Raw genomic sequence first — 14854 nt, forward strand, 5'->3', positions numbered from 1 at the left:
TAAGAATTTGCTTTTTATGAAGACAATAAACCAGGATTTAGTCCCTAGGGAATTTTCCTTACTCACCAGATGGAATATGAGGATCATACACAGGACTTGAGGCAGGAAACTCTGCCTCTATCTTTTCAGAGAGACACAGACATATACAGTATCAGTCTTTTGATCTCTGTTCCTGCCATAATAGGGCTTATGTGTGTAAAGAATGTGAAGTTCTTAAAATTCAGATTCTGTTGAATATTTTAAGTCTAATTCCTTTGATTTTAAATTAGTAGCCCTGTAGTGCACTACCCTGACATGATCCTCTCTAAAGAAGGCTAAGCCAAGGCAGCATTTTAAAAACTTTTTTGGCAAATAGTTATATGTACATCAGAATATGTTCAAGTTTCTTGCAATATTCACACCTAACTGTCTGGAGAGTAAGATTTTCTCTACTTGGGAATAATTGACTTCATTGTGTCATGACACAATCATATTTATAGTTATGCTCTCTTTGGGGCCCTGTTTAGATATTTGATTGTTTTCTCAACCTTACACTCAGAAGATTTTTAAATTGTAAATATTCATTTAAACCATAACACTCTCTTTACCTGTGTAATACAAGAATTGCAAATATGTAAATTTTTGTGTTAAATCCTTTTTATATCTAAATGTATAGATTTCTGAAATGGATAAACTTTCAATGCCAATCGACCTAGTTTTGTGCAGTTGTCTTTAATTTCATGAGGGCGTGTTCTAGTGTTGGGTTGTTTTTTTTGTAGCTATGTTCTTCTAATAGTGCAGTTAGAGGAAATAATTTTCAGTGCCTCTAAGAAGCAAATATTCATGTTCTAAAAAAACTGCAGTCATTTACATTCTTTCTTCCTCTTGTTCCTACATACTAATCTAGTCTGTTTTATAACAAATCAGGTGAGTTTCTGGTGTTTGTAGGGAGGAAAAACACTAGAACACACAGCCCAGTATGTCTCCTATATTTCTCACTAATCTGCCTCTCTTCATTCCTTCACCACAAAGCAGCCTTTGCATGTACAACCTACTACAAGCTCCTTAGCTTTAAAATAGTTTGTGGGGAATTGTAAAAGCAGTATTTGATGTGCATAAAGAATGTAGTTCATGAGTTTTGTAATATCCAAGTCAAATCATTGATACTAGTTTGGAAAAAGTCTTGCCTTTTGTGACTGAACCTCCAGATAAAAGTATTACAGTCACATTTGGATGGAGATTGCAGTTCTAGGGAAAAAAATTAGTGCTTTTGAAAATAAAACAAGGGACAATCAATGGCAGCATGTCATAAAAAGTGAACCAATATCCGAGCAATTTTTCTATGACAATAAAGGTGCTTTGTGTCAGCAGTCAAGCTCCCCACCTCAGAACTTCAGTTTTCACAAGAATGTGAGTAAGTAGCAAGAGTATTTGTAGCCTTAAGTGGCTTCATCCTTTGGAACGTGCAAAAGGAAGCTAAAGATTTTGGAAGCTGAAAGTGTGATTATGTAGAATTTGGGGACATCTGCTGGTCAGCCTGTTCCACACAGGGATCCACACAACAGGAATCCAGCAGCTGAGCATATGTGTGGAAGTCATTTGGGACAAATCAATCTTAAGTGACTTGAGATAGAAACTAGAGATCAAAGCTAACTTCAAGTGGAAACTTAATAGGCTGGGTCTTTGAAACTTAAGACTCTTTTAGCTCATCTGTCTTAAATAAGTAGCAATATTGTTTGGCAAAATTGCTCATCTGAATGTCTTCTAACCTAAAGAACAAAGAGATTAATTAATCTTCCTGCGTTTAAAGTATTCTTAATATACTTTGAGGTAGAATTTACATAAGGGACATCTGAGCACCACCTAAATTTATCCACATTGTGAAGCATTAGGCAGCTGTTCTGAACACTAAATACTTCACCTAGCAGCAAGCAAATTGCATGATGTTGCAATAGTTTCCATCTTATGAAATACTCACCTCCTTGAAGTCGAGAAGGGCTTTTTTCCCCTAATGGTGGGGATGCTTGAGATGCCCATAATTACAGACCCCTAAGTGAGAAGGCTTATAGTCCTTTTACTATACTCAAAGTACCAAAATATCAAATACCAAACAGTACTAGAACTTGAAGACAGAGCCTTTGAGCTCACTTTAAAACTGGATGGGCTGAAGTGGTTATGTTCAGTAGGTTTCAGGTATGGAGTAAACCTTGAAGCATAGCCACCTCCAAATCTTCCTTCAGGGCTCCCATTCCTGTATCTCAATTACAGGATCATCATTACTATCCCTCACTTGCACCTCCCTCCTCACAGTATCTAGTTCTCAGGAAGTTGGTAATTCAACCTCTCAGGCTGATGATGTGGTCCTGGGAGGCATGCAATCTTGGAGATATCACAGAATCGTTTTTAATGTAATTTTACTCACACATATCTCTCCTGGAGTTGGTTTGCACAGAAATGACAGTGATAAAAACCATGTGTAGGATCAGATCACTGGATATATAAAACAAGGGAAAAACATTTAACCCTTCTTTGACTTAACAACTTCTCTGCCTTTTACCTAAGACTTCATACAAGCTCCTGCTGGGTACTATCCCAGCACAGGTGGTTCTTGGACTGGCTCATGTGCACTGAAATTCTGGCCTGGAGAGCCTTTTGCATAGCTGGAGTTTTGCACCTGTACTGAAGGCCAGTGAAAGGGCCACCAGAACAGCACAAAAAACATGAGAGTCTGTCCCATGGAAAGTTATTAAAGGGTTTATTACAGGGCAAATATGGAAAGGTGCTCTAGCTGTGGCTTCACAAGCTGTCTGTTTTAGGCTTCACTGATTATGTTGTGCTTTAATTTACATTAATTTGCACTGTGCTAACATTCATGCTTTTTTATTTTTCCAAGAAAATTACAGCCACACCCTAACCATGGGAGTACTGCTGAAAATGTGCCATTTAAAAATTAAATGTGACTTTAGGGAATTAAAAATTTGATATTCTAATATTCTAAAGCTTCTCTCAAGATTAATTAACTTTCTCATGTATATAATTAAAATAGTAACTACCTTAAAATATTTTTCTTATACTTCTCAGCCCTCCTCATTAGTTTGAACTTGCCCTGAAATATTTCTCCTTTCTCTGCTTTACCCTCTTGAGTCTTGTAGTTCTAAAGTTAGTTCAGAAGTTCTATCTTCTTTTAGTGACATTTTTCCTTCTCCTACTATTAAGGATGAAGATGTCATTACAGAGCAGCTAAAAACAATTTCAGCTGCTCTAGTCACACTGGAATTGATGTAGAAGCAACTAGCAGAGAACACAGAACTAGAAGGTGGATGATAGGAAGCCATAGATGTTGCAATTAAATTAATTGGTTTTAATTAGAAAAGCATTTTGGAAAAACAATCCCTAGCCTTCACAAAGAATATTGTAACATTAAAAGAGAATGTTGCTTGCTGGAGTTCCTTTGTGAAAAGCAATCATTGCACCTTTGGTTCTGTTTAACTATAACTACTGTTAACCAGCTTGAACCATTTACATTTCAGCTAAATCACGTATAAAAATTTCCCTATGTCCCCTGAGCATAAAGTCAATATTTTTCAAACTTAAAGCCAAAGTGGCCTCTCAGATTAAGATTGTATAAAATTTGGCGACATTTAGTATTGGCCTGTTCCAGCTGCTCTGCCCTTTCGCCCACCTGCTGTTTCAGTTCTCTTAATTTTTATTTTTTTTCAGCTCAAACAAACTTCGGATGTGTTTTTGTTTGGTTGTGGAGAGAGATGAAAGTAGACCAGAGTACACTTTTTTACTCCATGTAATCTTTCTATTGAACCTACATGAAAATTCTTTCTACATGCTATTTTCAGTCCATTGGGAAAGTTCTCCTTCCTTGCATAAATGAACAAAATTCAAAAAAGAGCTCCCTCTGAAGAATAAGAATTCATGTGCTTCAGACATAACCTTACATACAGTGACCAACTTTAGTAATAATAAACTGTGAGATATTATTTCTGGTGTTGTGCACAGCTGAAAATAGGATAACCCATTACATAACTTTGAAAAAGGCATTTAAATTCAAATATTAAATTATATAATTATTGAATCATTAAATTCAATAATTTCAAAGACAAATCCCTCATGAGCTTTTCATTAGTAATGGTGCATGTGTGTAAGCTCCCTTGTCCCACTTCCAGCAGAGTCCTGGGTGCCAGTGAGAGAGACAGCACTCAGAGGGCTGTTCTTGGGGTATTTTATACAGGTAACTTGTGTTTGTCCCCACACCCCTCCCAACACTCCAACTCTGGTATGACCAGTCAGGGACTGGTTTTTACTTTGCTGACACATGGAAATTTCACTGCTAAGACTCTCCTTTTGAAGGCCCATGGGAAAAGCAACAAAGAATTCACATACTGGCATTGTTCTATTTGGAGGATCCAGAACTTTTTCTGGGAAATAGATTAGGTCTGTGTGAGATGAAGACTAACGATGACAGTAGGCAAACAAGTCCTGCCCAGTCGACAGACTGTCACGACAGACTGTGAGACAGAACGAGAGAGAAAGCTCTACCTAACTGCTACCTTACTATCAGTTCCAGTTTATAGGTGAGAAAACTGACCTGGAACTGCTTATGTGGAATAAGTGCACCCCATATAAAGGAAAAGATAAATGTCCTAATGCCAGATGTGGGACACCAACCTAGTGCTGTGCTTCTCTCAGGTAGCTGAAAGCTACCTGAGCATCAAGAAGTGTTAATGCCAGATAAAGAGGTCAGGTGCATGAAAATAATTGTACAGTAATGTTTTTCTGATATCTAGTAAAGCCACATGAAAATAATTTGTAAATTAATACATTCACATTGACTCTCTTATTTGAGACTCTATGATGTAAGCTGAGTCCACTGCTACTGCTGCTGGAGCCTGCTGAGGAGAACTATTATTTGAAAGCCAGTAACCATTCTCCAGTACATGTGCAGATGTGCATATGGCAAGTAGAAGCCTACTGGCAACAAGGTCCTTTTCCCAGAACCCTCACCAGCAGCCCAAAATCTTGAAGGAATCAAATACTGCAGGCTGAGAAACTACACTGTAGTTCATGTTGTACCTTTTGTTGTAGCTGTAATGCTGCAAACCCAGCCGGTAAGAGTTAACAAAGACAAGTTCTTCATGTCTTAAATAATGCAGAAGTGCTTTTTGAGATTGTCGTGTCTTTTTTTCTGCAGCAGAGCACACAGCTTTAGTACGTGTCAGTATTAATGAGCCCTCCCTTGAGTTTCTGCCCATGTAACCCTACCTTTGCCAATGCACCAGCACCGCTCTTCCTGCAGCTGGGTAGAGGCAGGTCAGGAACCTGGGCAGGCCAAAAACTGAACAGGGAAGATAAACACAGTCATGCATCAGCTGTCACAGTCTGAGCCTGTAGAGGGAGTTGATTGATTCAGCAGAAAGCTGGCCTCCCACCCCCAATTTTTCCTTCAGATTAGCCAGGTGAAACAGTGGCCTCATGATTATGGGAGATAATGCAAGGGGCAGGGGGAAAGCTGGAAGGGAACAGTAGGAAACTGTGCCCTTGGGCAGGTCACAAAGTAGGACAGCAGAAGAGAAAGGTAAAGGAACAGCACTCATCGGCAGCACAACAGCCAACGGGAGCTGATAAAAGGCATCCTTTGATCAGCTCAAGCTGCTCTTGTCACTGCACCCTGCAGTTACACAAACACTTTGAGCCAGCACTGCCAGAGAAAGAAATGACCCTGCCCTCCCCCAGCCCTGGGCACTGCTGCTGCCCTCAACATCCCCATCCTTCCTGCCACTGCTGGTCTTAGAGCCACATACTGAGCTGGAGAGGAAATCCATTAAGTTTGAAACAAAGCAGTATTTTTTTGCTGAGTTAGTTCTAACATAAATTCATTCTCCCATTTACTTTTCCAGACAAGAGAGAGAGCTCTGTGAGGTAAATGCCTTGGTGAGAAAGGGAAAGAAAGGAAGAAAGATGCCAAGATGGAGAATTTTGACAAGTAATCAAAGAGAAGACACTGCATGGGGCAGGTGGCTGGAGCCTGCAGGTGTAGAGGAGGGACAAGAGCACGCTGCCATGTATGTACATACATCCACTGGGTTTACAGGGTTCAGCACCAGGCAGGTGAAATTAAGTTAATCTGTCAGGTTTACAGCAACAGTTCTTACAAAAAAATGTTCAGATAAGATTTGCTAATCATTAGTAATTACACCAACACATGTCCAATTGTGGGATGGTTTTGATTAGGCAGATCTGTGTCCAGTAGGGCCTTGTCAGATGTGCTGTAATCATTCTGTGGCATCACCTGAACCACTACTTTTGGTGGCTGAATTCACAGACAAGTTTATGGATATCTCTATGGCCTGCTTTTAGGTAAGTGGAGTGTGTTTCCTCGGTGGTTGGAGCAAGCTAGATTCCTCCCATATTCCACAGGAGTTGTATATGGATCCTGAAATCCATCAGGTTCTACTCACTCTTCCCTACATATGGATAACTTGGGGATGAGGGTTGTAGACAGCAGAGGAGAAGGGTTTACTGTTTCTGAGAGCTTGTTCGCAGACCCCCAAGTCTTCATTTGTCCCGTGGCAGACAGCATTCTGTACAACACGCAGATGCGTAGAGCAGCAGAATTAAAATGACACAGAAACGATAGTAAAAATAGACAGAAAATTGGTAACAGAAGTAGTTAACTTTACAGTTGGTGCTTGCTGTGACTGTAACAAACGAGGGTTATACCAGCCACACAGCTCTCCCAAGGATTCAGATCTAAGGAGGTGATTTATAAAGCTCTCATCAGGCTGCTATGTACAAGCTGTACGATGTACCTGCACAATTCCTGAATCAAGCGCGCGGCTTCTCGCTAGCCTGGCACTTGACATCCGGAGGATATTCTACTGATTAAACACCTTCGACTGTGACAGGTGTCTCTAGCCCTCGCCAAGGCAGTTCTCAAGCCTGAGTCCTGCCCTCCTGGATCGCCCTGGCCTTGCTCTGAGCTGACAGCGATCGGACACCGCCACCGCAACGCGATAAGGAGCCCTTATCGCAGCGCGTCCTCGGCGATTAGCGATGTCTGCCTGCGCCTATCTCCCGGCCCGCTCTAAGATAAGCTTCCCAGGCGCTGCGTCGCTCCTTTCCGCTGGCATCCAGCGCCGCAAGAACCCCTTTCCCTATGTCCGAATGCTCTTCCCAGCCTGCTCCCAGCCGCCTGGGGACCCCCCGGCGCTCCTGGAGCCGCGGGACCCGCCAGGGGCGGCCCGGCCGCACCGCCCCTCGCCCCCCGCTCGCCTCCGCCAATGGAAGAGCCGCTTACTCGCCGGGCGCACGCCCTCCCGCCAATGGGCGGCGCCGTTGTTGGGTTTGCGGGCTGTGGAAGCCGCACCCTATCGGGCGGGGGCCGCTCGGTGCCTGAGGGGGCGGCGGGAGCGGCGGGAGGCGGGGACCGAGACAGCAACAGCCTCGTCAGGGGACCGGCCGCGGCGGCCCCTTCGCTCTCGCCCGTTCTCGTCTGTCCTCGGGTGAGCGCCGCGGCGGTGACGGTGCGGAGGAGGCTGAGGGGCGCAGCCAGCGGCGGGCGGGCTGTGAGGGGGAGACGGGCGCTGCGGGGAGGAGGAGGGGGCGGCAAGGAGAGGCTGGGGCGCAGACACTGGAACCGGCTCATTAAGCCAGGAGGGGAGCGGAGGAGGCTGTGTCTGCCTGGAAAACGTGGCGGGGTGTGCGGAAAAACCATCTGCGCGCAGGCTGCCTGCGGTGAGGGGCTGCGGCGGGCTTGGGGTCACCGGGGAGGCGGGGGCAGGACGAGGGGCTGCGGGTGCTGGCCGGGATGGGCGGCGGGCTGAGCTGCGGGGACAGGGTGCTGCCAGCCCTGCCTCAGGAGACGCGGTGCCCATCCCGTGCCCGCCGGGATGCTCCAGCCGCCGCAGGAAGCGGCCGCTCGGCGTTGGAATCTCCATTGCACCCAAGCGCTGCGTCTGCCGGCGCTGCCCCCGCCGCCCGTCTGCTTCACCTGCCCCTTCTGCCAGCCCGAGAGGTGACCTGCGGACTGTGCGGGGCGAAATGCGGGCTTTGCAGAATCCAAGTCATCGTCCGCAGAGGACGTAGGAGTGAAGGAGGATTTGGGATGTATGTGTGCGGTGTTGGGGATTGGCGGGGCACCAGCAGCAGAAGGGCAGTTGTTTTGTTTCCTCTGCTAGAAGGGGTATCTACGTTTTAGCGTTTCTAGGGTCTGCTTTTGAGACAAAATGTCACATGCCTTTCTGCACGTAATTGTTGCACACTCGCTGTGCTGCTTTTAGGGTTGATTCTTAATCTACGTTGGCTTTAGATAAAACTAGCAATTAGGGAGGGGGAAAATCCAGTCAAGCTGGAAAAATATCCATGGCTGTGTTGAGATGGGGGCTAGAAATAGCACTGCGTTTACATCTTTCATGAGATACTGCCGTAACTCTGTGGTGTAAGCTCATTGCTGGTTTTATTCTTTGCTTTTTGGAAAGTTGCTGTAGATCACAACATTATCGTATACCAAAGGTATTCAGTTTTTATACAGAGCTTTCCAAAACATGTCTACCTTGAGCTTATGAATTCTCAAACTGCAACTGCTGCTGGATAATTTTTCTATGTTCTGCTGAAAGCTACAGGTATCTCCCTGCAGACAGCCTGTTTACGGCGCTGGTTCTTTTAACGTGACCATATGTGCCAATGGAGTTCTTGACAGCCCTTAACTGTTACAAATTTGGTTTTTGGTTTTGTTTTTGGTTTTGGTTGTGTTTTTTGTTGTTGTTGTTGTTGTTTTTAATAGAGGAAAAGAATTTATTTTAAAGGCATAGAAACTATTTCTAAGATAGGCTTCCATTTTTCTTAATTAAAATAATGGTGTAACAATTCTCTTTCTCAGTAAGGAAATATTAAGAGCACTTGTGTAATAAGCAAGGAAAAAATGCAACTATGGACTAGACTTCTGAGATAGGTGCTTTTGGTATTTCTTTATATTCAGTAAACAGATTTGATGCCATCAAGTTTAATATAATCTTGAGTGAATGTAATGATCTATATGATTTCCCTCAGAGAATTTAAACTTATGATGGCTTAAAATTTAAATTTATGGTGGTTTCTGAGAAGAGTTTTGAGGAAGAGGCATTCACAAGTTCTTACATCTTCACTGTAGCAAAATAATACATGCATTACTGTGTTTGCGTGTTTCAGTGCCTTGTAGTTTTACTGGAGTTCTGTTTTCTGTATGAAATTCCATGCTGAGAATAGTGCTTTTTAGCCAAAAGCTGTTGTGTTGACTGAATCTGTTTTTTCTATGGTTGATGATTATAACTGGGAAAAATCTGAATGTGCTTCACCTGAAGCAAGTATTTTTGCTGGCATGTTGTGCCAATAAATTCATTAGAGCATGGTTCACTAATGCTGTGGAGTGAAGAAGGTCATTTACTGAATCAGTATTTTTCTGTGACAGTTTTTTTAGATGTTTCCAACAGAAAATGACTCAACTCTTCTCATTCTTTGAGATTCACCATCAATATTTAATGTTATTTTGCATGTATGGATGGGCCTCTGAGCAACTCGGTCTAGTGGCAGATGCCTGTGGCAGGGGGGCATGGAACTAGATTATCTTTAAGGACCCTTCCAACCCAAACCAGTGTGGGATTCCGTGTATGGAATTGGATCATCTGGTGACATCAGGCAGAGAAAACCCCTCTGAACCCTGAGAGACTTTGACAGAAGTAGGGCTAAAGCTACTTCTGCCCCAAGTCTTGGTTTTTGAAGTGTAGTTTCACAGCATGAACTGCCTTTAGCAAATCTCATCCAACATTCTGTGACTTGGTATAGGAGGAAAAAAAATGAATTTTGGAATAGCCCATTTTTTAATAAATAGAATAAAATAATAGGACTGAAAGTTTCAAACTAGGAGAAGTTTGCTTAGCATGTTGATTGTTGCTATGCATACAACTTCTATGTGACAAGTGCTTCCTGAGGAGCCTAGGCTGTAGATCTTATACCCACTGCTTTTCTGACTGGTAGAAATACCTCTCTTAATTATTAAGGAGTTGTAGCAGTGGTGAATAGTGTTGCTGTGCAAATGAGCCAGTCCTGCTTTGAGGGAAAAATGCATATTAATAAAACTTGCCCACTACTTCAATGAAGTAGAGTGTATCAGTGTTGCTTTTGCTGTGCAGTGGAGACACCTGAGGCATGAGGGCATGAAGAAAAAGCCATGCTGATTTTCTGACTTTGATGTCTCCTAAATTAGAACTTACTCTTAGACCATGCTGCACCACAGAAAGTGATCTGTGAAATAGCACTGTACCAGTAATTTAGACTGCAACTAAATATTTCTTAGGCAGTTTTAGGGTGGTATGTGCTTTATATTTGAAAAGTGATTGAAAAGATTGAGCAGATGTGAATTTTAAGATGTGCTAGTTTACTCTGCTGATTCCATTGTACAGGTCATTTGACATCTGCTGAAGAACCTGTCTGAAGCTCTTCTGTAAAGTTATACATCTTCTATAGTAACAGATTCAAAAGCAGATGTTTTAAAAATAGTAGAAGTCCCTAGATTACTTAAGTTAGGCAATTTTCATTCATATAATTTAATCAGCCTCCTCAGGGGAATAGGAAAATATTACCTAGTCTTGGTACTTATTCAGCATTTCTCTTCCAAAATATTCTGGTTTTGTAGGACTGAGAGCAGTAGCTGTACAAACCTGTCAGTAGAGAAAGGTATAAAATGTAAAGCATGTGAACCAGTTTCTGTCCTGAGGAAAGCTTTTCATTAGAGGTAGTAATGCTTAAAAAGTACTGGTTATACAGATTTTGATCTGTAGTAATTTTTACTTTAAAATAACCCTTTTCTATGGCTACCTTGTCTTTCACTTTAAAGTATCATGTATACAATAACAGGGTTCTGTAGGAATGTGTGATGACATCTGTCACCATCTCAGTAAAGCATCTGTTGTTTATTGAGAATTATCTTGATAATCTTTAGTCAAATTGTAAGTAGTTTGACTAAAATTAACCTGACTAAATTGCCTAAATTTGAAGCAAGTAATTGGTTTCTTTCCTCAGCAGCAGTGGATGTTGTTTACTGTGGTCTTGTCAGTTCAGAAAGTTTAGTGGTTGATCGTTGCAAATGTTGTAGGGGAAGAGACTCCAGGAAACGCCCTTTTCAGAAGTTCTGCTTTTCAAATCAGGTGTGAGCTGAGATGGTGTCATTTGCCATGAGGACTCAGGTCTAACATCCCAACCAACGGTCCTGGCCTTGAATAAGTTTAAGTATTGCTGATACTCTGGGGATTTCCCAAGTCTAACTGTTCTTCACTTCAGGGCAAGTAAAGGTTTAGTGCACAGATGGATTTGAATAACTACCACCCGTCAGGCTGGCTGACCAGTGTGTGCATGCTGCTGCTGCTGCATTGACTCTGACCTTTCAGAGAAACTGAAAATGTTGTCCTTGAAGGTGTAGCCAAACAGGAGTAACAACTTGTTCAGTCCCTTCCTAACTTCCTCCCTTTGACCTTGCTTATTAGATTGCATTCTGAAGAATGATCTCTGCCTGCTCTGCTGGGTTCAGTTTTTATCCAGTGAAAGATTAGCCTTTCAAACTCAGATCAGTTGCTCTAACAAGTGGAACATCAAAAGAGTTTTTCACTGTCACTTATTTGAATGGTTTTCCCTGCCGATTAATGAAAAATTAGCATAGATGAAAGCAAATATCAATTCAGTTTTAAAGCTGATATTATGAGCTACGCTTTTAAACTGGGATTCGGCGCATGTGTGCTCTTCAGACTAATCAAAAATTCCTTTGCATTTTCAATTGACTAATATAGTGGGTTTTGTCTTTTTTTAATTACTGATTTTTGTACCATATGTTGCGTATTATTTTCAGATCTAGACTCAGGAAGTCTGAAAAAATAAGGAGTAAAATATTTCAGAGTTTTGAGATTTTGTTTTTCTTTCATACACCTAATTGAAATGCTGTAAAGGAGTCATGGTAATAAATGCAGTTAATCAGTAACAGTTTATGGTATTTTTGATGCTTTCAAATCAAATGAGTAGATGAATGTTGTGATACAATTATGTTCTGAAGACAAGGGGCAAAAAAAAGTCCAGGTTTTTGGTTGGAATCGGTAAACGTGTAAAAGCAATTTTGGATTAAAAACTGTAATTTTACTTGGAGCCATAGAAACTTAGTTTTTTTGGATGTTGTTTTTGATTTGTTTGTACAAATTTCAAATGTGTCGTATTGTTTTCTATGCTTTTTATTTCTATCTTGTTTTTGATCTTGAATCTTGAGAGGTCTGATACACTATTTCAGTTCTATTATAGATTTTCCCAGATTAAACCAAAAAGTGTTGAGCAAAACCTTGACCCATGAAAACTGTCTCCTCTGTTGGCTCTTTTGTGTTGATGTTGTTGGGGTTTTTTTTGTTTTGGTGCTGTTTTGTGTGTGTGTTACAAATGACTGAGCATAAAGTCACCGTTGGTGCATTGTGACTGTGGAGATGACGGATAAAGCACACCCCGAGTTTAGTGTTTTAGCAGATGAAGCAATTTCTTCAGGTATTGTCACTGCAACATATTGATGAAAATCCATGTACACTTGTGTCCATTCCACCTAAAATTCATTGAAAGAACACACTGCTGCTGTTGTACATTAGCTGAGAGGTGCTGTATACTTGGCTTTTTTTTCCTCCAGAAGATGTTGTCTAGCAAAACTTTGTGTGGTGATCTCAAATCAACATAGCTTAAAGTATTCCAGAATTAAAGGGACTTACTTTGTTTTTCCTCTTCAATTTCTGAAACTGTTAGCTATATCCAGCTGAATTTAACAGGCTAATGGTTACTTCAAATATAAGAGGTTTCTGCCAGTAGTGAGATGTGATGGCCAAACTTGTGCTTCTGCTGAGAGAGGGGCATGGCACCTGATTTGTTCTGGGAAGCAGGAGTGTGGCTGTGTAGATGTCACACACCTGCCAGCCAGTCAGGGTATGGGTGGCTCTGATCCAGTCCAAGTGGTTTTTTGCCACTTGGATGGCCAGCCTTGGTGAACCAATGCTCAGATGAGGGGAGGAGGGAGCACAGGACTCATGCAAGATGTAGGGGGCAACATGAAAACTTAAAAAGGATAAATAGGGAAGCACATTTCATTCGTTTTATCTTTTTTCTTCTAGTTGTTTTCAGTTGCTGGAAAGGTTTCCATGATTTTCAGGTAAAATTCTACACAGCTAATGTGTCACTTTATTTTTAAATGTCACTTCAAATTTCCATGTGATTTGAATAACAGATTCAGTGTAAAGCACAAGATTCTATTTTGATTCCAAAGTAAATTTTCTTTCCTTACTGTGGATATTATTTTTAAGTCTACTAGTGCATAGCAAAGTGTGTGTGTGGGGTTTTGGTGTATTCTTTTCCCCCACCCTCTTGGGCTTAGAGTAGAATTTATTAGATGGTGAGTCTTGAAAGATATCCTGGTGATTTCAGTTTTAACTGATAACTTAGAAATATTTCAGATTAAATTTATGTCTTTTATAGGTGAATTAAGGATAAAATTGTGGGTTTTTTTGTAAATTATTTTTCATGAAATGTTGGTGGCCAAAAGAATACAGTTAAAATTTATTTAGATAGATAGAATGTTTATGGTACAATATTACAATGGTTTTGAACCTATTAATAGGCAGAAAAAATAAATTAATAATGATCTTAGATGTTTGCTTAAATCTCAGCGGTGCATATAAATATATGGCTTTCCCCTGTTTAGTTATATAGGGATTTTGGTGAGAAGTTAGTAAATTGTTTAGAACTTTCCCAAAGCAAGTGAATCATACATGATGGAGAGGGATAGAAGATATCAGTCCTCAATCCAAAGGGAAGCTGTTTCATGTCTAATGTATCAAGGAAGATTGGTGAGTGGGTTTCTGTTGCAGCAGACCTCTCAATAGGGGTAGAAATGAGCCAAGACACACTCTCATTCAACAATATGAAAAGAGTACTGGTTTATTCTTCTTTACATCTTTGCCATTTCTGACTGACTACAGCAAACTCCTACTGTAGGGTCCAACTGCAGACTCTGACTGCTGGACTATGACTGCAAGTATTGGTTTGCAGACTCTGAATGCAGCCTTTCAGCTACCTCAGCTGTGACTGCAGGCTCCAAGAGCAGGCTCCAGCTCCATCTGACCCAGACTGGCCCCATAGCAGATCTTTCACTGAAGCTCTCTTCCTTGTCTCGTTCTTCTTTGTGTTTCTTTGGATTGTTCTTTCTTCCTCAGGGCTCCTCTATCTCCTCCAAGTCCTCTTCCTCCAAGATCCTCACTGACCAACCAACCCCTTTTGTCACACTTATCTATATTAGTTAGTCAGAGCTGCGACCAATTAAGGGCAAGGCTATTCCTCTTCTTCGGTAATTTGTACAACTGTGACTTACCAGGGGTGAGGTTGCCTGTAATCCCTTCTTCTACACCTACAGGTTTCTATGCCTTGGTCTCAGAGAGGACCATCCTTTTGTTCTTTGATTCTGTTGCTGCTTGTAACTCAATGTCTGTCTGTGTGGTTTTCCACTTTGCTTTCAATCTGCTTTAGAATTTGCACTGATCTTGACGCTGCTGAGTTGCATGGATCATCTTATACCGAGTTTCTTGCCTCTCTCCTGAAAGGAGAATTTGTGATTGCAGCGTAGGATAATGGTTTTGGCAGGTGGCATGTCCACTTCTAGATCTGCCATAGTCTTCGTTGTTGACCTGGGACACTTTGTTTGACTCAGTTCCAGTCTGTTAATGGAGATGTTGGTTTAAGGACAAGGAAAGGCCAGTGAAGGTGCCTATGCCCTTGCTTCACACTAGTGGAATGACAGTCCTTCCAGTATCCTCCTATTTTC

General features: G+C 41.6%; 1 protein-coding gene and 1 long non-coding RNA gene across 18 annotated transcripts in view; one reads left to right on the forward strand and one right to left on the reverse strand.

Moving 5' to 3' along the window:
• Positions 1-5253: 5253 nt before the first annotated feature.
• On the reverse strand, positions 5254-6940 carry LOC148223866 (uncharacterized). The gene is made up of 2 exons (XR_015803005.1): positions 6801-6940; positions 5254-5326 (listed from the first exon to the last, which is right to left on the reverse strand). It is a non-coding gene; the product is annotated as an uncharacterized LOC148223866 (long non-coding RNA).
• Positions 6941-7322: 382 nt separating this feature from the next.
• Positions 7323-14854, forward strand: part of ADD1 (adducin 1) — a 62624-nt gene continuing 55092 nt past the window's right edge. For 14 of the 17 annotated variants that reach the window (XM_088163059.1, XM_088163051.1, XM_088163044.1 and 11 more), the window contains exon 1: positions 7340-7493. The gene's annotated coding sequence lies outside the window, so the exon portion shown is untranslated. Of the gene's footprint in view, positions 7515-7602; positions 7726-14854 lie in introns of those variants that run through there. The other 3 variants (XM_088163046.1, XM_088163050.1, XM_088163045.1) reach the window with 2 other exon arrangements.

Source organism: Sturnus vulgaris, chromosome 4, assembly GCF_052056855.1.
Source record: "Sturnus vulgaris isolate bStuVul1 chromosome 4, bStuVul1.hap1, whole genome shotgun sequence".
NCBI classification, from domain to species: Eukaryota; Metazoa; Chordata; class Aves; order Passeriformes; family Sturnidae; genus Sturnus; species Sturnus vulgaris.